General features: G+C 43.8%; 1 protein-coding gene across 4 annotated transcripts in view; it reads right to left on the bottom strand.

The window, feature by feature from the left end:
- SORCS1 (sortilin related VPS10 domain containing receptor 1) overlaps positions 1-25,032 on the bottom strand; it is a 413,081-nt gene that overhangs the window by 299,409 nt on the left and 88,640 nt on the right. The gene's annotated exons all lie outside the window — the stretch shown is intronic.

Below are 25,032 nucleotides of genomic sequence, written 5' to 3'. Positions count from 1 at the left end.
TGACTTGAAGTTTTCATACATTGCATTTTAATAGCCCAAATTCTCAGTATGGGCCGTATAGTTAGTTGCGTATGTCATCCAATCAGAGAATCGAAACAATACCACCTGACTTATGTAACTCCCCCCCCCCCCCCCAGCATGTGTTTTGAAGTTTGAAAAAGAAAACAAACATTCTCAATGAGCTGTTTTGGCAGTCTATTGACACAGGGATTTTCAAAGAAATTCACAAATGATTCTGAATAATTAATTCAGCCGAGAATTTCATATTCTGCTAATCAATAGCAAAAAAGACATAACCCAAAGAACTCAGCATTTGGGGCAAATGGTGCAAACCTCATCCAACACGATATTCTTATTTAATATTTTTAGAACAGTCAGAAAGCCAGGATCAGGAACCCACGGTGGTAGATGCTGTACAAACACCTAAAAAGACCACAGTGCCTGCTTTAAAGATCCTTCCATCTGATTTCTCCCTCCCCCCTCCCCCCCACACACATTTAGAACTACTCATCAGGCCTTCTATACCTTAACAGAAACATCACCCACCAGGAGAAGAGAGAGAAAGGACAGCAGTCAATGTAGCACTTTAACCACAAGAGCATCCTTCTTCTCTTTGGGTATGTGTACACTTCAAACTGGTTTCAGAGTAGCAGCCGTGTTAGTCTGTATCCGCAAAAAGAACAGGAGTACTTGTGGCACCTTAGAGACTAACACATTTATTAGAGCATAAGCTTACGTGGACTACAGCCCACTTCAAGCTGGGTATGTAATTCTCAGCTCAAAGACACATTTATTTGCACTAGTTGTGATAGAGCTTGTGTACTGAAAATAGAACGTAGCCAGTGCAAGCCGTGGGAGGAGCTAGCTACCTGAGTATCTTCCCAGCATCTCCGAAAGGTATGTATTTGGAGTGGCTAGCCCCTCCCCTGCTATTTTTAGCATGCTAGCTTGATTGTAAATACAGCACGCAATATCTCCTCGAGCTGGGAATTACATACCCAGCTCAAAGCGTACACCTACCCAAAGAGAAGGAGGATGGCTGTGTGGTTAAAGCACTGGACTGATTCAGAAAACCTGAGTTTAATTCTTGGCTCTGCCACGGCCTTCTTTGGGAGAGTCTCCATCTCTCTGCACCTGAGCTCCATAGGACAATACTTTTATTAATGGATGTATATACAATGCTTAGCACAAAGGGACCCCAAGCTGGGGTGGGGCTTCTATGTACAGCTGAGTGGGAAATTGCTTTCTTGTCCTGTGAAATTTTTGCAATTCCACATATTTTCCCTTTCTGTTCTGCAGCAGGACAAATCAGAGCTTTTGATGTTTTTTAAGTGAAAAACAAATAAACAGAGGATGGCGCTAGAATAGCCAAAGCTGAGTTACTTGGGCCCTCACTTAGGATGTAGGAGCCCCAGGTTCAAGTTCCTGGTTTGAATTAGGCAGAACTGAGATTTGAATTTAGGTCATCCACATCCTCACTGAGTACCCTAACCACCAGATTATTGGTGTCATGCTCTCTCTCTCTCTGGTTCTGACCAGAAATTCCATCTTGGACCCGAGAAACCTCTTGACTAAACTTTCGGTGAATTTGGTACATGCCAGCAAAAAGTTTCAGTTTCGATGAATCAGCATTTTCCGACAAAAAACAGTTTTGTTGAAAAATTCCCAATCAGCACTAGTTGTGTGTGCTACCATACTACAAATAATTAACAAAGATCATCATGCGTATGAGAGAAGCAGTTAAAAGGAAGAATCCAGAAAATTAGTTGCCATGAGGGCCAGAAGCAGAGACCCTTGGATTCCCAAAGTAAAGGCACAATAGCTTTCGTTTCACTGGCAGAACGTCATATCTGGGGATGATGGAGACACAAACTGTAGACGCCTGTCTGTCTTCTTGAAGCATATTAACGCAATAGAATGCAGTGAAGAATGTAGCAGACTGCTTTTCACAGACAGTCTCAATGGGTAGACTATCACAAACTGTCTATGATTTTCTTGATGCTTAATGTCTGTTAGCATAAGAGTTAAATATATGCATCAAGAGGAGAATACACCCTTCTGTTTATTCATTTAATTGTATATCAACATGGGCCTTTGGGGGATTATTTCTGAATTAAAATCAGAGCAGGCTGAACCCAGAAAGCATTTTGAACAAAATTTCTGTGTCAGTCAACAACTTTAACTCAATGTACAATTCCTGGTGGTGCTTTAGTGTGGATACACAGCAAGGGTGAAAGGTTCAATTAGAGAAAAACGCCAAGCTGATATGTCCCCTAACTGCTCTGTAATGCAACTGCAGCCTTGACAGCAATTCAGTGGTCTTTGTGCTTTGCTGGGGAGTGACGATTTTATATGCTGAGTGGAAAATTTTGAAGTGAAATTGGAAAGTCTGCATTCTCATACGAAAATACACCTACGAGGAGCAATTCAAACACCAAATTTACGAGCAAACCAGACTGCCCCTCTTGCCACCGGCAGCTAAAAGAAAACAGCACGCAGATCTCCAAAGAAAATGGTATAAAGAAACATTTTGAAAATGTACACCCTGTTTGTGAGCATCATACTTTGCAGGGGGTATTAGTAGCTGTGCCTCGCAGGAAGACCCAGAGTATTTATTGAAGGGGTTAGTAGCACCCATAATCTCCAAACATACAGCATCTCCCCTGCCGACAATCAAACCCCCAACCATGAGAGCCAGACATAATTCATCCGATCCTTTCTGCAGAAGAAATGGAAAAAATATCGCAAAGCCAGTTGCATGGATAAAGGTTGAAGCAAAAGACCTTCCTTGGGAAAGGGACTAGCAGTGAAAAATCACCCCGGATTAATGTGAGATATATAATGCCTCACAGACTGCTTATTCTGAAATGTACTACAGCACATAAAAGTGAAAAATTAGCATGCAATGAATAATTTATTTAGCACTTTACTGTTGCTTAAACAAATCGCTTTCATGAAAGCGATGTGTATTCAAGCAATAAATCACTGTTTAGCACTCTGTCACAAGGCAAAGATACCACTTGACAGAATTACTGAATGGCATTGCATGGCCATGAGGCAAGTACAACCAAGATAAGGGTGATGTCCTTGAGTAATAGATTTTTGGGGCGGGGGGGGGGTAATAAGGGGGAAGGGAATTGCATCCTTGAAGTGAGACTTTCTTACTGGGACAGCCGGAAAGAGTCTTCCTTATGAATGTAAGTGTCTTTCATCCGCATAGCCCAAAAGTACATTCAAAACAATAACTGATCAAGCCTAGGAACAGCTCTGTGAGGTAGGTAAGTATTATTATATATACGGTAGAGAAGAGGCACAGAGAGTTTATGGGACTTTGCTGTGCACACAGAGCCAGGAATGAAAATCAGGATTCTGACTGATTCCTGAGTGTTAACCCCTAGATTTCATGCTTCCTCCTCCTCCCACATAGGGGCAGATGAACTGCAGAAGGTTCAGGTCTGTTCTGACTTTCAATCACCAATTCACCCTCTTTAGCAATAAAGGGACCAGGTCAAAAATCCATCTTCCCACAGTGCAATTCTATTGCATATTCCGCCTAGATTGCATGAGTGACTTCAGTGGAAGTGCCGCACATGAAACCTGCAACAAGGGAGTCGTGGCGCAGGTAAGAGAGTAGAATTTTGCCCACAGTCCTCAGCAGTCTGGTTTCCCCAGCAAGCTAAAGAACTCTAAGGCACGTCTCAGTGTGCATGAGAAAGTATACGTATTATTCCTCACAATGGAGTGTTCCACTGTGTAGGGAGAAACGTGGTCTTCGGACTAAAAATAGGTCTCTGTAACAATCCCCCCTGTTTACTACACTAACACTCAACAATATAATGTACCACATTGAAGAGAAATAAATATACTGGACCAGGCCCACCTATAGTGTAACTCCATTAACATCAATGGAGTTAAATCAATTTATGAATTTGGCTCAGTCATAAGATCAGGAAAGTTTTTTGTGAGCCAGAACTACTTTGTCTATTATTGCCCCTCCACAGTCGTTGAGAGAAAATGAGCCAAGCTGACCCTGCGTGCACTCAGGTGCAAAAGCATTTAAGTCAATGGCGTTATACCAGGGCTGAATCTGGCTCCATATTCTTATTCTGTCTCATAAGGCGCGACCTAGCATAGCACATGAATAATAATAGCACTGGAATTTAGGTCATTCATTTTTCCGTAAACACCCATGACTAAAGGAGCCAATCAGCCTCCCTTGCTGACCTCCGCAAGGTTGTAAGAGGAACTGGAGTAACTTTCCGCTTTTCTGCTATTTCTACATGCACGGTTTCTGCCTGCTTTAAACAAAACAAAACAAAAAAGTGCTCGGTCAACTAAGTCCAGCTAATTGAGTGCAAATCAATTACAACCCAAAACGTCTACCAGTTTCACCCCATCTCAACAGTAGCTGCACTGCACCACCCACAATCCATTAGATCGCCTAGGTCTTGCAGAGATTTGCCTGAAGACATAATGAAGTTCTTCAGTTACTTGCATTCACTCAATCTGCAACAAAATACGCCAATGGCAGCTGTTCTAACAAGCTACAAAGCATCTCGAGACCAATTGTAATGCAAAGGTCATATTTTCCAAGCTGTTTATAGATTGTAACCCTAAGGTTGTAATGTCACATGTAGTCAATAATTCAAGGTGGGAAATTACAACTGTTAATACCTCATCAATTCTTCATTCTTCCTCCTTAACTTATCCCCCAAGTATTGTCACTTAAGGTTTTTCCTTGAACCTTGGATGCAAAGGTTTTATTTGTTTATGGGGAAAAGATTTAGGATGGTAATCCCTTAACAAGTATCCAGGAATAATAGCCAATATAAAGTGCACATTTCAGACTTGGGATATAAATTCCTGTTAAAGGTCTGTTCTCACTGGGCCTGTAGATTACACAGAATGTGTTGATGCTGTCAGTACAAAAACTATTTCATTTCAGGGAAGAGAGGAGGGCTCGGATGAAAATCCCTAGCAGTTGCTAAAAATGCATCTGATTGTTAAAGGAAGAGGGAAATAATCTCATTTGTGACAAAAGTGAGATTCCCCCTCCTTTAGAAAAAAGTTAATATCTCAGTCAAACACAAATTATTTTACTAAAGCTCTTGTCACCAGGTAGCCGAAAACCAGTTCCACTTGTTCGCAGCAAGTTTGTCCAGGTCAAGGGGATCTTACAATAATGAGCGCTGAAGTACAAGGGTCAGTTGGGCTACAACAATGCATTACATTAATGCCTAGAAAAGCTGTCCCTTTCATTTGAAAATATACCTAGATTGCGTCTAGAGAGTTCACTTTTGGAGTCCATGAATCTCCAAGGCTTATTTCAGATTTGTATCGAAATCAATAGATTTTTTTTTTTTTTTTGGACTGGCAGCCTCCCTGAAATAAAACAAGAAAATCCAAAGCCAAAGAACAGTTGAAAATTCATAGAGACATTTCTTAGGGTATATGTCTCAACCTACACACTGCATGATAAGCCAGCATTGGAATTTTCCTTTAACACTTCACCCTGCCTGTGCTTTGCCTGGTTTGGAGCACGGGATTTAAAAGAATGAGCAGAAAAGACTCAAGGATTCTGGCTCTTTGACATTGAACCCTGTCCACTCTTCTTGGGGGCGGATAAATGCCACCCAACAGTTAGAAAAGCATCCAGCTACCATTAACAAGCCTCGGTACAAATCCTGTAATGGAAGGAATCATTCCTACCCTGGAATGGAAGTGTTTTAGTAGCTCCCATAAATGTCAGCCTTTGAGAGGCACGGTAGGCCTTGGCTTTAGAGCTACTGAAAGTAACGATGTGGCAATGCGGACATAACCCTTCAAACCAAAATAACTCTCAGCTATTTTTGGGGGGGGGGAGAATGTCCATGTTTAAATGCACCTAGTCATCGCAGGCAGGGCCCAGGTATAAAATAGGGGGTGAGATTCGGTGTAGAGAAATTACATTATCCTCAGGGAGCGCCCCCCCCCCTTCTGATATTGATGCTGAAGGGAAAGACAATAAAGGTTCCGCTTGGGAAGCGCTGAGAATGCCTAATAGTGCTCCACACCCAGGAACATAAGCTAGGGCCAAATTCAAAGCTGAATAGCTTTCATTCCCCCCCCCCCCCCAACAGCTGTTGTTACTCATCAGATGGGGAAACCAAGGCATGGAGAAGTAAAGTGACTTGCCCAAGGTCACCCAGTAGGCCAGTATCAAAGCCAAGGACAGAACCCAGGTCTCCTGAGATGCAGCTCTTTCCACTAGCCACTTGCAGAGGGGCTGGATGTAATCAGTCCTGTAGTCAAAACAGCAGGTGGCAAGTGATTAATACAGTAATAAAAACAACGGGCAGCGCTAGGAAGGGAAAAAGCAAGGATTTGCAATAACCGAGTTGGTTCTAAATGGACGCTCCATATGGTGAATAGGGGTTGAACATAAAACCCCTACTCTTGTATTATTTATTTCCTTTTAGAAATAGTGCACACCTGTAACCACTCCGTGTGCATCATCCCTTAAAATTCAAGGGCAGGACGGTGACAAGAACTGCACGTCAATTACATCTTCTGTTTCCCCGAGTGCACTTTTCACCACCAAACCGCCTAACTCAAAGGGATCTACATGTCAAAGGGTGTTATAATGAAAGGCACAACGATTCCTATCTTCTCAGCCCACTAAGATGTGTGAATAAGATCCCATTATCTGAAGGATAACAGATCAAGGCTGTCTTCTGTCTATGCCTTCGAGGTTTCGGCTGAAAGCACAGCACAGACGCTATCATCCCATATGATTGGTGATCTTACCATGAAAATGAAATCAGCTTCTGTCCTCTTGCTTCTGCTTTAAGGTCATGTGAGGTGTGGTGCTGGGGGCATGTTTTGGGGGCCTTTTCTATCAGGATGGCCAAGCTCCTATTGCCTACTGCGTCTTCTCCCACAGCTAGGAGATAGAGATGTGCTCCTGGAGATTCCTAGAGAGCATCAGTTGTGATATAGGACTATCTGGCTCCCTAGTATAAAGGGGTTACCACCCTCATTTTACTGTTGCAACATCTTCAGCTAACCCTAGGGACAGATCATCAGCCGCAGTCAAAATACATCAAATCAGCAGGCGGGGTGCAAAGGGCAGTGAAAACTCCTTTGCACTGCTCTGATGCTGGAGCTCCATGTGATGTGTTAGAGGAGGCTGCAATGACCACAGGACGCTAAAAACACAGTAAGGGTTGGCATCCTTTCTCTAACCACACCCACTCTCCCATGCCATGCTGGCAGCAGGTTGGGTGTATTTCATTAGCAGTAAAGGATGCGGCTGGCAGAGTTGTAGGAAAGGTCTTGATCAAGGGTGCGGATGCTCCAGTGTTACATGCAGAGGTTCCACCTGCTTAAACCCCAGAGCCCCTGGTGCTACTCCAAGCTATGTCCCTGTATAACAGAACAGAACCTTCCTGAATGATTTCTAAAGGAGACTTGCAATCTTGTCACCAGTTCAGTGCCCCATGTACTACACTAATCTGATTTATACTTAGGGTCAGCCATTTGTCAAGTTGCAGATATATTCCATTCCCTTTGACTTATGTTTTACTTTTGACATGTGCGCCTCCAGGGAAACACACAGCATACATCTGTCCCCCCTCGCATACCTGTTCAGCACCCGTTGCCGGAGAGAACGGTGTTATTTCTGTTTTCATGGCTTCAGGCTATTGGCAACAAAAAGCCCATTAATGTCAATCACCATCATCATCCTCAGGTTCTTGCAGAATGAAACTCAATTAGAAAAGTACTAAGGGTACATCCAGACTAGCCGCCGAATCGGCGGGTAGTAATCGATCTATCGGGGCTCGTCTAGATGCAATGTATTGATCCCCGAACGCGCTCCCGTCGATACCGGAGCTCCACCAGGGCGAGCGGCGGTAGCGGAGTCGACGGGGGAGCCGTGGCCATCGATCCCGCACCGTGAGGACCCGAGGTAAATCGATCTAAGATACGTCGACTTCAGCTACGCTATTCCCGTAGCTGAAGTTGCGTATCTTACATCAACCCCCGCCCCGAGTGTAGACCAACTCTAAGAGACTACATGCAAATAAAGACATTATATTCCCTAAAGTGATTAGAGTCTGAGGTCCTTTCTATACTGCTCAAAGGTGTGACTGCAGCTTGTGTAGACATACCTAAGCTGGTTTTGATCTAGACCAGGGATCTCAAACTCAAATCACCATGAGGGCCATGAGGACAAATACATTGGCCCAAGGTCCGGATCACTGACACCTTGTCATACAAAGATACAAAAGCCTCCCTCCTCTGCCCCCGGCCCCACCTCCACTCCGCCCCTTCTATGAGGCCCAGCCCTTGCCCCACCTCTTCCCTGCCCCCATTCCAACCCCTTCCCCAAATCCCCGCCCTGGCCCCGCCTCTTCTCCGCACCCTCCCCTGAGCACGCCGTGTCCCTGCTCCTCTCCTCTCCCTCCTGGAAAGTCCTAAGCACCGCCAAACAGCTGTTTGGCGGCGGGAAGCGCTGGGAGGTAGGCGGAGGAGTGGTGACACGGCACGCACGGGAGGGGCGGAGGCGGGGGGTGCTATGGCGGGCCGCAGGAAATAACTCTGCAGGCCACAAGTTTGAGACCTCTGATCTAGACAGTGTGAATATCAGGAGTCATGAAATCATGGCAGCAGGGGCTAGCCTCTTGAGTACAAACGCAGGGTCCTAACTGAGGATCTGACACATAGGACATACTGGGAAATTCTCAGATGCACAGGTGTAGTGGAGCCAGAACAGGGCACTGTTGCAAGGTCAGGCTGTGCGGAGAATGTCATTTTGCTCTACAAAATGGCGTATTCTGTGTGAGATCACAAAACGATGTCCTCTGCACAGCATGATTTTATGCACACCATGCATGCGAGGTCACAACAAAGGGAACACAGTCACACCATTCCGGTAGTACCAGTACTTGCACATTCCCTTTATTAGCAGGACTGTTGTAAGCAAGACACAAGAAGTAATTATTTCGCTCTACTCAACACTGATTAGGCCTCAGCTGGAGTATTGTGTCCAGTTCTGGGTGCCACATTTCAGGAAAGATGTGGACAAATTGGAGAGAGTCCAGAGAAGAGCAAGAAAAAATGACCAGAGGTCTAGGAAACATGATGTATGAGGGAAGATTGAAAAAAATGGGTTTGTTTAGTGTGGAAATGAAAAGACAGAGGGGACATAACAGTTTTCAAGTACATAAAAGGTTGTTACAAGGAGGAGGGAGAAAAATTGTTCTTCTTAACCTCTGAGAATAGGACAAGAAGCAATGGGCTTAAATTGCAGCAAGGGAGGTTTAGGTTGGACATTAGGAAAAACTTCCTAACTGTCAGAGTGGTTAAGCACTAGAATGAATTGCCCAGGGAAGTTGTGGAATCTCCATCATTGGAGATTTTTAAGAGCAGGTTAGACAAACACCTGTCAGGAATGGTCTAGATAATACTTAGTCCTGCTTGAGTGCAGGGGACTGGACTAGAGGACCTCTCAAGGTTCCTTCCAGTCTTATGATTCAGGACTGTACTGTTGCTCAGAAGTGGGAATAATTTGGTTTGTGGACCAGATTTTCAGATGGTGGAAGTCAGCATAGCATCATGGATCTCAGTGGAGTAAAAACAATTTACACCAGTTGAGGATCTGGCCCATAGAAGATAGAGCCACACTGAGAAATCCCCAGAGGAGGGGATAATTTATACTTTGTGGCCCAGTTTTGCATTTGGTATGAATCAGCATAGCTCCATTGACTTGAATGGAGTAATGGTGATTTATATCAATTGATATCTAGCCGTGTTTGCTTTTTAATTCCTAAATGTAACATAGTTCAGTTCTTACGGACTTCATGGAAGAACCGGCCTTTGAGGAGCGATTTCAATGTGGAGAGAATGGTGACTCGGCCAACAGAAATTTGGAGTTCATTCCATGGAAAAAGGACAGCATGAAAAACACACAGATAAGAATGGGGGTGATGAACATAGGCGTAGTTTGATTCCTATATTTTGGGGTAGGGGGCAGCTCCAGTCAGGCCATGCACGAAGGGCCAAATTCCACATCTGCCAAAGGGTTGCAGTTTGGGGAGGCAATGCCCCCCCTATCCCCATAATCTACTCCCATGGTGATGAATGAGGCGTTTAGGCTGTTGGTGGAGCAGAGGGTGGGGTGGAGGAAGAGGGCTAAGGTAAGAAGATGACATCTAAGAAGAATGCCAGGAAGAAATATTGTAGGGGCTTGAAGGCAAGAATGAATTGGTATCGGAGGAAGTTCCGCTGTCTTTTGGATTTTCTCCAGTAGCGTTCAACAGTGCAGTAATAGAATCAAAAGAAGTGGAGGTTGGGCATGAAGCAGGATTGGAATGGTGGACATCTGATGGGAGAGAGCAGCAAAAGGAGTCAAGGACAGAGTAAGGCAGGAACCGTGGGAGTCAGCTGTGAAGTTATTTAAATTTCAGGGAATTTTTGTATATAAAATTAATAAATAATAATTAGTGAATATCAGCAAAACTCTCAGTCCCTCAGCAGAGCCACTAACCCCTCATTTTACCTCACATCCGTAACCAGCTTCAGTGTGCAACTTTATGAACATCTTCTATGATCTTTTTAAAGGGATATGGCCAGCTAACATTAGGATCCAAATTTAGAGGGGAGGAAGGAAAGTAAAGTTCAGAAGATAAAGAGAAAGGTTTTCACTGAGTTCTTTTTTAAACTTCAGTGAAAATCCATTTGTTTTTGTTTATTTCATGTAATGATTCCATCCCTTCCCTGCAGTGATCTCAACACTACAGCTTTGGCCTAGATCACGGGAACCTGAAAGTGACACTTACGCCTGGTCTACACTTAAAATGTAGATCAACCTAAGGACATCACTCATAGATGTGAAAAATTCACACCCGAATGCTATGGTTACGCTGACTTCACCCTGGGTGTAGACACAACAAGGCCAATAGAAGAATTCTTTCCTCATCCCAGCTGCTGCCACTTAGAGAGGTGGACTAACTACAGTGAGAGAAAAACCCCTTCTGTTGCTGTAGGAAACATCTACACTATGATGTGGCATCGGCGCAGTAACTGTGTGGCTGTAGTGCCCATAGTGTAAACACAGCCTTACTAGAAACAGAAAGTGAAACTCACCAGTGTGATTAACAAACCTGAATGAAACACAAAGGGCTTGTCTTCACTCAGGGCCAGTGCAAGGAAGTTTCGCGTCGTAGGCGAAACTTCCACCTTGCGCCCCTCCCCCACAGACCTGCGGCAGCTCCCTCCCCGCCCTGAGTCCCCCCACACACACACACAGCTCCCCCCCCCGGGAAGCCGTGCAGCAGCTCCACACCCCAGCTCACCTCTGCTCCACCTCCTCCCCGAGCACGCCGCCCCAGCTCTAATTCTCCTCCCCTCCCAGGCTTGCAGCGCCAAACAGCTGATTGGCGCTGCAAGCCTGGGAGGCGGGAGAAGGGGAGCAGCGACCACGCGCTCAGGGAGAGGGTGTAGGAACGCTGTAAAAAAAATTGGGGGCACCGCTTTTTGGTGCCCCCAAATATTGGCACCCTAGGCAACCACCTAGTTTGCCTAAATGGTAGTACCGGCCCTGTCTTCATTGCAGTGTTAGCTTGAGGTAAAACTCGAGCGTTGCCCCGGTCCACACACACAAATCTCTAGTGAGGGTTAACTGGGGATTGAAACTCAAGCTAGCTAGCAAGGCTGGGGGCATGGGTTGAAGTTTAAGTACCGCTAATACCTGAGCTAGAAATTCAGTGAGGAGGGAACTACCGGGTAGTTAGCACACTAATCCAATCAATCTAATCCAATGAGTCTATGCTGCTAATCAATTCAGCCTGTGCAGCTCCAGGGGAGTAAGTTTAGTGTAGTAACTCGGGCTAACTGTAGCAGTAAAGACAAAAAGTAAAACAATCACACAGATATGGAAATGTGAGCGAGGAAGGGCTTCTCAAAACTTTTCCATCAACGCTGGGTTTTTTCCTTTTCTTTTCTTTTTTTTTTTTTTTTGACCGAAAATTGGGATTCTGACAATTTTTTTTTGCAAAAAAACGGTCTGCTTTCCACAGGAAATTCTGATTTTTCATCAAAAAAACCAGATGCCCCAATACCAAATTGTTTTTGGTTTTCAGCCCAAAATAGAATTATTTCAATTTGGCTACTTCACTGCAGCAACTCATGGTTTGCCTCATATCCTCATTGTCCTCTATGGGCCAAGCTCCCCAGCCAGACTTCACCAAGAAGGGAGGCCATGATGCACCATGGAGACGTAGTCCAACTAGGGAACTGGCACATAGAGAAAAATGGAATTACAACTCCCATAAGGCATCACAGCAGCATTTCCAAATCAAACTATTCTGGGTTTTGGCCGTAATATTTTGGTTTTCAATTTGTTGCTGAGAAGTGGAAATTTTCCCGGGGGGGGGGGGGGGGGGAAATATTTTCTGAGGTGCTCTTGAATTAGGCATTAATTTCTTTCAATTTTATAAACTAGGGTGTTATTAGTAACCAAGGTAAAGAAAGAAAACCTGTTTCTATAGAACTTAGATACAGTACAAGTCCTTTGAAATGGAAATAGAATAAGCATTGCAAAGAGCAACTCTGCTTACAGCAACATCCAACTTATAGTGAAAGTGTTCCTTGAAAAAAGCACTTGTTCCATTGCAATGTTATTGCCAATCTTTCAATATTTGGTGTTCTTCTTAAAGCCTCTGCTTCTGGAGTCATGTGATTCCATGAAAAAAAAAAAAACTCCCATTTTAAAAAAGTTTCTGACCTGCTGGTTGCAGAGAAAAGCAGGAAAACATGACCCCTGAAAGCTCAGAAACCAGAAGAAAAACAAACAGACCCAACGTTTATTAGTTAAAAATCTTTTATGATTTTGAAGCCTCATGATTTGAGAGTACCTGGAATTAGCAAGGTTGACTTTCATCTTGGCAGTGCCCCACTCCCTTTAACATTCTCAGTGAAAGCCAATTTCTGTCCTGGAGAAATTACATGGAACTACCCAAAATAAAATTCAGCTCTGAATGATATCAGCATGATATCCTTCCAGAAGGGATTGCCCTGCATAAACTGCAGTTTAAAGACCTCTCAGCTGTTATGGCAACTCACATGTTAAACCAATAAATGGTTCCACTGAAAGATTCCGAGCCTTTTTCTTTTTAAAACTAGCCTATTTTTTTAAATGGCCTCGAATTTTAAACAAATTAAAGCAATTTCAGGTAGGAAAAAAAAAAGTCATGTATTTGCCCCTAAGAAGGAACACAGGCCTTTTGCTTTAATTTACTTTTTGTAAGGAAACCTATTATTTAGTGTTCATGCCATGTTAAAATTCCAAGCAGAACTTTGCAAAGGCAAAGAAAATATCACTATGAAATGAACCAGAACATTGTGCTGGAGAAGAACTAGATGAAGAGGCAATAACTCTGGCTCCTTGATAGCAATCTTGCTAAGAAGAGACAAACACCTTGGAGTCAAACACAGAGCTGGGGATTTTTTTCCTCTATTCTCTTTCTTTCTCCCTGTGCGCATAGAAAGTAAAGCAATTGCTCACGTCAAACCGGCAAGTGACAGGGGACTCCATACCTGACAGAGAGAAAGGCACAAATTAAAGAGGATGCTTGTCAGTGGCCACATACGCCATTCAGCTCAACCGATTGCAGCAATATTTGAAACACCGGATGGCAAGAAAGTTGCATTGGCATTGATCACATTAGCAATAAAACTCGGGGCCTGTCAATCAGTTCAGTCCCAGTGCATCAGGAGGGCTTCTGCATCATTTAAGCCAGGGATAGGCAAACTTTTTGGCCTGAGGGCCACATCGGATTTCGGAAATTGTATGGAGGGCTGGTTAGGGGAGGCTGTGCCTCCCCAAACAGCCAGGCGTGGCCCGGCCCCGGCCCCTATCCGACCCCTCCCTCCCCCCGCTTCTCGCCTCGCCTCCTGACGCCCGCCCCCCAGACTCCTGTCCCATCCACCCCCCCGGACCCCTCACCCCTGACTGCCCCCCGCTGTCCCATCCAACCCCTCCTCTCATTCTTGACTGCCCCCCCGGGGACCCCTGCCCCATACATCCACCCCTTCTCCCTGTCCCGACTGCCCCCCCGGGGACCCCTGTCCCTGACTGCCTCCGCCCCCTCATCCAACCCTCCCTCTCCTTCCTGACTGCCCCCCCCGGGACTCCTGCCCGCATTCAACCCGTTCCCCGCCCTCTGACCGCCCTGACCTCTATCCACATCCCCTGCCCCCTTACCGCACTGCCTGGAGCACCGGTGGCTGGTGGCTGGAGCCAGCCACGCTGTCGCCACCACACAGCACAGAGCACCGGGTCAGGCCGGGCTCTGCAGCTGCGCTGCCCCAGAAGCTCGCAGCCCCGCTGCCCAGAGCATTGCACCGGCGGCGCAGTGAGCTGAGGCTGCAGGGGAGGGGGAACAGGGGCCAGGGGCGAGCCTCGTGGGCCAGGAGCTCAGGGGCCAGGCAGGAGGGGCCCGCGGGCCATAGTTTGACCACCTCTGATTTAAGCCCATAGGACGGTACAGATGGATTGGAGGGGGATCTGATTTGGCCCAGGAAAAGGGGAAACTTTGGGTACAGGCCAATACCTCCATCTCTGGACCTGCAGGTACATGTGGAGCTGAGCAAATAGTAATTGTTTTTTGGGCTCAGAGGCTGAACCAACTAATCCCAAAGAAGTCAGATAGTTTCAGTTGGAACTGAAACTGATTTTTTTCCCCCCTTGCCAAAACACTCCTCCCCCCAACAAATTAATTTGGGGTCGAACAAAATATTTTGTTGTCCCAGAAACAAAATACTTTGAGGGTTTCATTTAGTGTCAGGTTGTTTGGGGGGGGGGGTTGCACCTTTTTAAAATAGTTGCATTTCTAAAGAAAAATGGAGTTTTAAAGCTAAAAGTGAAGACCTTTTGTTTTGAAATGGTCAAAACGAACTGTTTTGACTTCTTTGACCCCCTCCCCCATTTTTTCAGTCAAAACTATTCACCGAATTCAACCTGATACAAGTCAACAGCTTCAGTGTCCCGAAACGTGCATGTTTCGGTGAATATTTTATTAGTTCGGCTCCCCCCCCCCATCATCCCCCCAAACAATCAACCAGCTGTACTGACATGGATCTAATACTTAGAAAACCTGCATAGCAGATTCTTGGCCATATTCTGTGAGTAGACTGGTGTGTGGATTCAATCCCTTTACATAACCTGTGCAAAGCCTGGTGAACCGGGGAGCACTGATCCTGCAAACCCCCACACGGTGCAGAGCAGAGAAGACAATGCTGCTGTGCTTCATGACAAGTACAAGGGCACTGGAGCAATTTTTACAGTGGAGGTGCTCTGCCATTGTCTTCTGGGTAACCTTGGGCGAGTCACTTGCCTTCCTATGCCTCAGTTTCCCCATCTGTAACATGGGGATAATGCTACTGACCTCCTTTGTAAAGTGCTTTGAGATGTAGTGATGAAAAGTGGTATAAAGAGCTAGGTATTATTATTATCTGAAACTCTCCATTGTGAGCCTGATCCTATGGTTAATGGGAGCTTTGTGTGAGTACAGAGTGTGGGATAGGACCCTATGTCCAATTTTGGGTAGACAGTGGAGCTGATCAAAAAATCGAAATTATTTCCTGCTAAGTAAACAAAATGAAATGTTAGTTATAAAATTTCTACTGGACATTTTTGATTTTTCAACAAAGCCATCGGAAGCAAAACATGTTTCATCTTCTTTCAAATTGCAATTTTTTTTAACGGGAAAAAAAATCAAAAAAGTCTTGATTATCAGGATTTTTTTCCTTCTCTTTTTCTCCCCTTTTAAATTCCCACACATGCCCATTTCCTTGTGGAGTTTTTGCAAATCTTTTCAAATGCTGATGAATTGAAAATTGATTGAAATTGATAAATGGAAAACTATTTTTCAGTCAAAACATTTCTCTACCAGCTAGCAACAAGTGCTGCTTCTTTCCTTCTCCAACTTGGCTACACTGAAGTTGTATTAATGTCCCATTGATATTCTAGATTTTTAAAAGGTTTGCTTTGCAATTAGGCAAAATGTTCTGTTCTATTTAATTAATAGAACATATTTCAGTTTTTTTCTCTCTTTTTTGTTTTTTTTTTAAAGGAAGCACACTGTACTATGATTGTAGGGTTTTAAGCTGCAGTTAAATGCTGATGACTTGACCTAGAATAAAAATAAGCACCATAAACTGCCTTCAAACTATCCTTAGCTGTTAAAGCTAAACTGCAGTTCTCTCTCTTACAGTAAGAAAAAAGCTCAGTGCCATTCTCTTTCATTTCTATAAATGAAATTGAATTATTCATCAGCACTAAATGTCTCCCAAACTGCTTTTTCTCCCATTACTTTTTACATTTTCTTTACAAACCCCTACGCTTCCCACCCAAAAATATAAACAGACAAACAAACCCAAACCCATCCGTTTCAGATGCAATTCGCATATAAATAAACTAGGATTCTTGGCACTTCAAAAGTTATGGCTTCCATCTCAGCCTGCAAAACAAAGGACTTACCATAGCCCTGAAATCAGATATCATCAAAATAACATCTTGTATTGTTCCTGTGGTCTAATCCTGCTGAGATTGAAGCTATGGGGCTGTCAACAGTAAGAGCAAAGCCCCCTATCCTTTAGTTTTAAAAAAGGAAGGTTCTGCAGAAACCAAGCCATCTTCAGACCTACAGCATCCTTCACCAGGCTCCTGGGGTTGCACAGCAATGCAATATGAAAACACTCGTCATCTCCCCTTCCCTTGCCTATTTAAAGTAAAGAAAAGAAAGAAAGAAATGGAGATATCCCATCTCCTAGAACTGGAAGGGACATTGAAAGGTCATCAAGTCCAGCCCCTGCCTTCACTAGCAGGACCAAGTACTGATTTTGTCCCAGATCCCTAAGTGGCCCCCTCAAGGATTGAACTCACAGCCCTGGGTTTAACAGGCCAATGCTCAAACCACTGAGCTATCCCTCCCCCCCAAAAAAGTATTTAAATAAACGCCATCGGTCCAAGATCAATGGTCAAAGTCACAGAACCACAGAGTTTAAGGCCAGAAGGGATCACCAGATTTGTTAGTCTGACCACCTGAAAATCCCATGTCACCTAGCACCTGCACACGAAACCCAACAACGAAATTAGACCAAAGCATTAGTGCCCACAGGAGACGAAATTATTCTGTGCCACAGGTAGAGACTAGCAGGGACCGAGGTGCACCAGGACCTGAGAGCCCTGGCAAGCAAATGATTAAGTAAGCTACACCCAGAAAATCCTGGGAAGAGACCCACATCCACACACTGCGGAGGAAGGCAAAAACTTCCCAAGTTCACTGCCAATCTCACCGGGGGAGGGGAAATGCCTTCCCGACTCCAGATGGTGATCCGTTAGATCCTCAGCATCTGAGCAAAAGCCATCCAGCAAAGCACCTGAGAGAGAGAATACTCGGTGCCGTCTTGGAGCACTGGCCCACCCCTTCCAATGTCCTATCTCCAGCTATGGCCATCCCTGATGCTTCAGATGACAGATTTAAAAAAAAAAATCCCAGAGTACATTGTCCATGAACTTTTACGAGCATACTCTCTATGCCATTATCTGAATCACTGTTGGGAGGGGAAGCGATGTGTCCTAGAATAGGTAGGGGAACCCTGCACCGAAATTTGAGAGTCTGCTGAGTCCTCTTCCACATACTCCGAGGAGGGAGATAGCTGTTCGGCTTGCAGAGTAGATGCGGGTGAGTGTGATACTCTAGGTGATAAAGGGGTCAGCGAGCGAGAGAGTCTTGACAAACTCCCAGCACTCGTTAACAGAGGAGACTCCGGCTCTGAAGATATCACCAGATCCTTAGGGCATCTAAACTCCTGCGGTACTGACAGTATCAAAGATTGGGCCGAGTGTGAACCTGAGGAGAATGGCTCTAGTACCAATTCAGCTGTTACCATGAGCTTAGTATGGAATTCCTTCAGTACCCTAGGTAAGGGAGCTGTCTTTGGTACCACTGATTTTCTTGCTATTGATACCGAGTGTTGTTTAGGGATGGGCTTGGTCTTTTTAACCCTGTCTCTGCCACTTTGGGTACAGGTATCCAAACTCACTACTAAGTCTGTCTTGGATGACAGACTTCCCTTCACCTTTGCAGTATTGCCCTCACTCAGAAACTGCACGGAACTCCCCTTGGGACCTGAGGTCTCGGTAGCCTTCTTGTGAGATAGTGACCAACAGCTTCCCAGAGATTTACTCCTTACTCCTTACTTCCTTTTGCTTAGAGCAGATTTAGATGAGGACTTCAGTACCATAGAGGTACTCGGCGCTGCAGTACCGCCTACCGCTATACCAGTTTCCTTTGACCAAGAGGTCAGTGTGGATAGGGCACTAGCTGTACTGGGAGGTTTATGTACAGGAGGGTCTTCCACCCTGGGTCAGAAGCTGAACATAAATTTAAACTCCAAATGATGGAGCAAGTTTTAATTTCTCTATTGTTTTGGGATCTACCCTTGAAAGAAGTGCAGATTTTGCACTTCTTGGGGGTATCACCCAGACAGTGGAAGCCCTGGGAGTGTCCATCACTTTTTGGAACAGCTTCATGACAGAAGAGGCACTGTTTGAACCTCGGGGAGCCCAGCATTCCCAATAATGAAAATGTAGCCCCTAGAAGGGGAAATCTCCTGACAATATAACTATCTCTATAAATAAAAAACTGGGCTTTTTAGAGAACGAAAAGAAAAAACAAAGGGAACAATTGTTTCAACTATAACACTATAAGGTAAGTAACTGTATGAGGAAAAGCTAAATATAGGAGAACAGGCACGCATTGCAGACTCTGTCTAGGGGTAAAGGAGATTGAGATGGAATTGAGCATGATTCACCTGCACAGCCTCGACATGGGGCACAAGAATGAATGGGGCACATGCACAAACCCAATGGGCACTGCTACCACAAATCTTCGATCAAAGGCACCGGCATACCTGAAGTTGAGTAATGTCCCTGTGGGTGCTCCAAGAATGCTTTTCCTTGCATTTGAGTCATTGATTTTTGTCAAATGATGGGAGAAGTCAGTCAACTGTTATTCAGCAACTTAAAACTGATATTTTAAACAAAAGTTGTTTTGCTTTTGGAACTTAAATAATCCCCAATGAATAAGCACAAATCCAGCTGGAAACTCAGACCAAAGAAGCAACTGTGTATGAAGCAACCAAGCCCTGACCATAATTTTAGGAAACCACAAAAAGAACCAATTTCCGATGCATACAAGCAGGCAGGCTACAAATTTGGAAACAAAGAGACACTACATCATCAATGTGTGAGATCACACTAGCCCAACAAACATCCAGGTGAAGGTCAGATATGTCACAAACATAGAAAAGGAGTTCACTAAGCAAAGGTGTGCAAATCCAGAAGAATACGCTGGGTGGGCCATCAGCTACAGATAATATTTTAGTGAAAGGAGCCAACCACACAAGGACAAAAGTAACAATTATATCAGCTACACCAGCCCAGCCACACAAAGCATTCATAAAGGACACCACTTGGGGAAAATGTTCCCAGATCTCAGCTCAACTGAATTCTGGTGCACACGTCAATGCAATACCCAGAAAACCATATGAACTGCTGAAGTTCTCAGATCTCATTATATCCATCATCCAGAAATTATTTGGTTATGGAGATCAGCAGCTGGATGTGAAAGGTACCTGTATTGCAACAGATAAGCACACAGAGAACAAATGGTCTACATGTGTACACCGCAAACCCAGAGGCACTACCAGTGTTTGATCTCAGAGTATGTCTGCACCTTAATTTGATCCAGTTGGCAATGGCAGTAGGAGACGTTCTATTTCAGTGCCATCTGCCAAACCAGATATTCTAATGAAAGAATACACAGATGTTATTTCATGGATGGGGGGCGGGCAGTTTCTGAGGAACCCAAGATTAAAATGGATACCACCATTGAGCCTATGGTACACACTGCATACAAATAATCCCAGTTGTATTATAAGGCTGATGGCCTAAAGTGATTGGAAAATGTAAGGCTAATTGTTAAGGTGGGTGATCCAACAGTGTTGATAGACACATTCAGGGTACAACAAAACCACATACAGAAGAGCTGACATTGTGTCTTGATCCATTATGAGACCCGAACAAGGCATTGACATAAGTAGGAGCTGCTGGGTGCCAAGCAATTTGGAAAATCGGGCCCCTCACTTCAGTGGCTATGGGACAGATTCCAACTTCCTTAATCATCTTGACTAGAACCTCATTCCACGAGTGGTTCTATTGAAGTCCATGGAAGCTCTCTTGGAGTAAAGTGCTACTGTACAGGAGTTAAGGGGATCCGAATCTGGGCCTACATATGGATTTAGGAGCCAAACTTCATGCACTCAAGTTTGAAAATCTTGTTTGTAAAGCAATTCAGGACCCCCCATACAGGCTGCTGTATAAAAATGTTACACAGGGCACATTTTATGCTGCAGTTAGTACTCTGACTTCTGTGTAGTTTGACTTTATGGAGTGTTGGAGGCAAACTGACTGAAACAAAGAGAGGGAACTTGGCAACTTCCCTCAGCTGTGACACGGTCAGGCATGGCTTGCTGCAATTTTAGCAAGAAGGTCACATAATCAAAAGTAAATGGCATGTAAAGGTATTTGATCATCACAGAAATACAATAAAGACATCACACTGATAGAGCACTGCTCTGCCAAAAGTAATTAGTCCTGTGTGTCTCTGGAAGATGTATATTTACCAGCAGTAGATCTATGATTACTTTAGCTAGACTAATGGAAGACCAGTGCTTATCCATATTCCAGTTCATTTCCATTCTCCCCCATCCTGCCTTATCAGCTTTGGGATTAACATCTCTAATAGGGCTGTGTGCATATTTACACATTGTAATTAAGTGTTGGGTGGAGAATAAAGAGAGCTCTTTACGAATATTTATTGGAAAGGAGAAACACTTCTATGCAGGGTCTAAATTCAGGCTGCAGTTATTAAAAAATAAAAATCCATGCGACGATTAGAACACCACAAGGAATTCCCTGGTGGCCTTCCTTGTTCAAACGACTTGCAGCAATATTCACTCTCTGAGCCCCGGGGGATCCCAGAGAAAAGGCTGGACTAGCCACATTGCTGTCGTTAAGAAGTCTATTGGAAATAGAATTTGCACAAGAAATTGCAGATGCACTAATCCATACTGTGGACCAGATGATCCTCAGCTGTTGTAAATCACCGTAACTTCAACTGAGCTATGCTGATTTATACCAGTTGAGGATGTGGCCCAGGGTAACCTTGATTTAGCAAAACACTTAAGAACATGCTTAAGTTCATCCCTATTAGCACAGCACTTAAGCATATGCTTAACTTTAAGCACATTTAACTCTCATTGATATCAATGGGAGTTAAGCTGTTATGTAATTTTAAGTACCAGTTAGATGAACTGATAGACTCTCTTACCACCTTTTCACTGACTTTTTTTTTTTGACATTGTAAAAGCAGGTAAAATTCATATGTACAGTATATTTTGGGATTCTTTCAGTCTTAGCACAAATTAAATTTCAAGCTAACATGCCCAAGGCTGAGTTTTATTAGGTTCCCCTGAATTCAGATAATTGCTATAAAATGGTTTGGCACCGAATGCACAAATCCAGCTAAAAATACTTCTATAACCCTTAGAGTCTGTTTTACACTATGATTTGTGTTAATTACTTATTCCTTATTAATTGAATTGATTTGTAATAAATCCATCATTGTAGCAGCTACTGCAGTGTAAACACACATTCTGGGCTCAACTTGGATTTCAATTATTTCCATGGAGTTGCTCCAGATATGCATCACTGTAACGAAGACCACGTTCACTCATTTCTCTGTGTGTGCACATGCATATGTATGAAACTCTATAGCTCTATTTTTTTTCCCTGCATGAGCCATATACTATCCTTCCCCTATTACATACTTATTGGTAGCTCTAAGTATCAGCATAAAAAATCTTTTTAGTTAAAATGACAAAAAACTGCTTTTAGGAAGCAATCGCTGAAAATGGGACACAAATAAACTGTTTCAATTTTTAAGGCAATAAAAGGAGCCAACTAACTAGATTTCTGATTCTCCAGACTTAACTAACGCACCTTTAATGCTGTTTTATTCTCAATTACCTCAGCCCTCCCCTCATTGTAAAGGAACATAAGATAATAAACCAAACTCATTCTGTGGCCAAATTCTTATCTGAGTCTTATGGGAGTGAATTTGGAATAACAAAGACAGATAGACATCAAAAACCAAGATCCTAACGATCCCATGGAATTTTCTCTAAGGGTTTGTTTTTCCCCCCTACCATCACACAGTATTGGGCAGTCTGCTATCAACTTGTTTGGCTCATTACCCTAAGCCTAACCATGACTGCATTTCACTGTCAAAGCGATTCCTGGATGAGGTTGTGCTTTGGGATCTTTTGTGAAGAATGCCATTTATATAACTAGATTTAATCTGCCATACATAGATCTTTATTCTTCAGATTGTGTGTTCCTTCCATTTCCATTGGAGCTAACTTTGCATGCCATGGATAAATAATACTTAGCAGTACTTCCGCAGCTTTGTCTGGGGATCTCAATATAATATACACATTAATTAATTTTGGCTACGCCTCTGTGGAGTTGGTCATTAATATCTCCACTTAGCAAATGAAGAAAAACTAAAGGGGATTTATGCAGTGCTGTTGTAGCCCTGATGGCCCCAGGATATTAGAGAGACAAGGTGGATGAGGTAATATCTTTTATTGGACCAACTTCTGTTGAGGAGAGAGACAAGCTTCCAAGCTTAGTATAAGCGCCAAATCTTGTCTTTCTCACCAACAGAAGTTGGTCCAATAAAAGACATTACCTCCGCCATTTTGTCCTTCTGAAGGGAATTCTGTGATGTGCCCAACGTCACCCAGACCGTATAAAACAAAATCAAGCTCTTGTCTACAAAAGCACCCTTCTTTTCATGGACTGGACAATGAACCTACTTCAGTCCAGTATGCAAATAGCAGGGCAGCATCCAATGGGATGAAAGGCAGGGGATGATTTCTTCCTCAAACATAAATAACTGATCCCAGGTTTTGTTCAGATACTTTTAGCACTCGCACGTGTATTCAGATCAGAGTCCAGCTCCTACCATGCTCTGCAAAAAAAGTAAATAAAATCCAGGGACCTACCGCAGCCCTTATTCACTTTTATGTGATTATCTGCATGCGTAAATACAGTTCCGCATGAGTACAGGTCACAGGATCAGGTCCAAAGCCAATCATCTTTGATGATAAAGAGGTACACATATTATGAAACACTACGAGCTGCATTAACAACGTGCCAGGAGTCTAAGGGACTCATTTGCATATATATATTTGGATGGTTTTTAAAAATTAAAAAGAACTCCATCTTCCTGGATCAAGGGAGAGAAACAGTTAGTCGAAACAGTCAGCAATGAAAATCTGCAGCTGATCAGTTCTCTCTTCATCCTGTGGTTACAGGAACTAATTACGGCTGATGGGTTGATTCAATACAAGGATAATGTGATCTTAAAGTATAAACAAACATCACCCAGGCATCCACAGAACCATTAGAGAGGAACAGCAGAGTTAGGCTCCGCTGGAATCAGTCTATATACATCTGTATCAAAGATGAGAGCATAATAGGATATGGGGGGTAGGGGGTTAGAGGATCTTGGTTCTATTCCCAGGTCTGGCACTGACTCACTATCTTAGGGAAGCCACCTGACCATTCTGTGCCTCAGTTTCCTCATCTGTAAAACTGGAGATGACGATTCATACCCACCTTTGTTAACACTTTGGTCATTGATGGATGAAAAGAACTGCATGTGATTTTAATTATAATTAGCATTGGGATACAGGAGACCTGAGTTCTACTGCTGGCTCTGCCACTGATTTCCTGTGTGACCCTAAGCAAGTCACTTCATCGCTCTGTGCCTCCATTTACCCTCCCACTTTTGGTCTACTTAGATCACAACCCACTCAGGACAGAGACTCTCTCTTACTATGGGTTTGTACAGCACCTTGCACGAGGGGGCCTTTTTCTCACGTGAAGCCTGTCAGCGATACCATCATCCAAATAATAAATATGAATAATTAGTATTGCAGATATAAAGATGATGGCCAATAGCTGCATTGGTCTTTCGACCCTGGGGGCTGCATTTGGGGAGTGCCCCGACTTACAAAAACACCTTGTCATAATAGTACTTTCAATACATTGGCAGACTCCACCTCAGACTGGGCAAACACCAAGGTCTACCATCAGCTGCACATGTGCATTTCCCACTGAAACCAACAGCGTCAACTACTGACTTAGCCCAATCTCTAAAACAATGGAACAGACACACAGATCTAACTCAAGGGGATTTCCAGACATCTCGGTGTCTGAGTGGATGAGTGCAGTAGTGTATATTACAACAATGATACTGTCAGCGACTGATTGAAGACCGTGGCTGTGTGATCCTGCTCTTCAGGTCCCTGCTAATGTCTTCATCTGTACAGCCATTTTTTATTTACAATATCCTTGATCCCACTTCTATTTAAATTAAAGCAGAATTAACCAGCCAGGAGTTTGCAGCGGCAATCCATGTAATTCGGCATGGGGGCATGACATTATCACTAGCAAAACAATATTAGTTTTGTATGATTATCATCGCCAGGGAGCTAGCAGTGTGATAGGACTTCAGGTGATGGAGTCATAAACCATTATATTCATTCCTAAGCATCTGTATGACAGCCTCGCTCAAGGATGGCATCAGAAACTAGAACAGTGGCTCCAACCTGATTTATTAGCAGGAACATCTAGGGCGTGAGAGTTTTTAAATCACCATCTCATCCTCCTGAAGGAAACCCTGTCCCAGGTTAACCCTTTTGTCAGCCAGTTCAGTGCTCTCATTAAGAGACTCAGTTGCATTATGAGTCACCCTCGTTAGTGCTTCACAGCTACATCTGTTACATGCCCGAGGTCAGATTCTGTATAAGGGACATTGCTAAGATATTTTTCATAGTTTTTTTTTTTTCTTT

The sequence above is a fragment of the Chrysemys picta genome, chromosome 7 (assembly GCF_011386835.1).
Source record: "Chrysemys picta bellii isolate R12L10 chromosome 7, ASM1138683v2, whole genome shotgun sequence".
NCBI classification, from domain to species: Eukaryota; Metazoa; Chordata; order Testudines; family Emydidae; genus Chrysemys; species Chrysemys picta.
The sequence above is the reverse complement of the archived record's forward strand: the minus strand, read 5'-3'. Positions and strand labels throughout refer to the sequence as shown.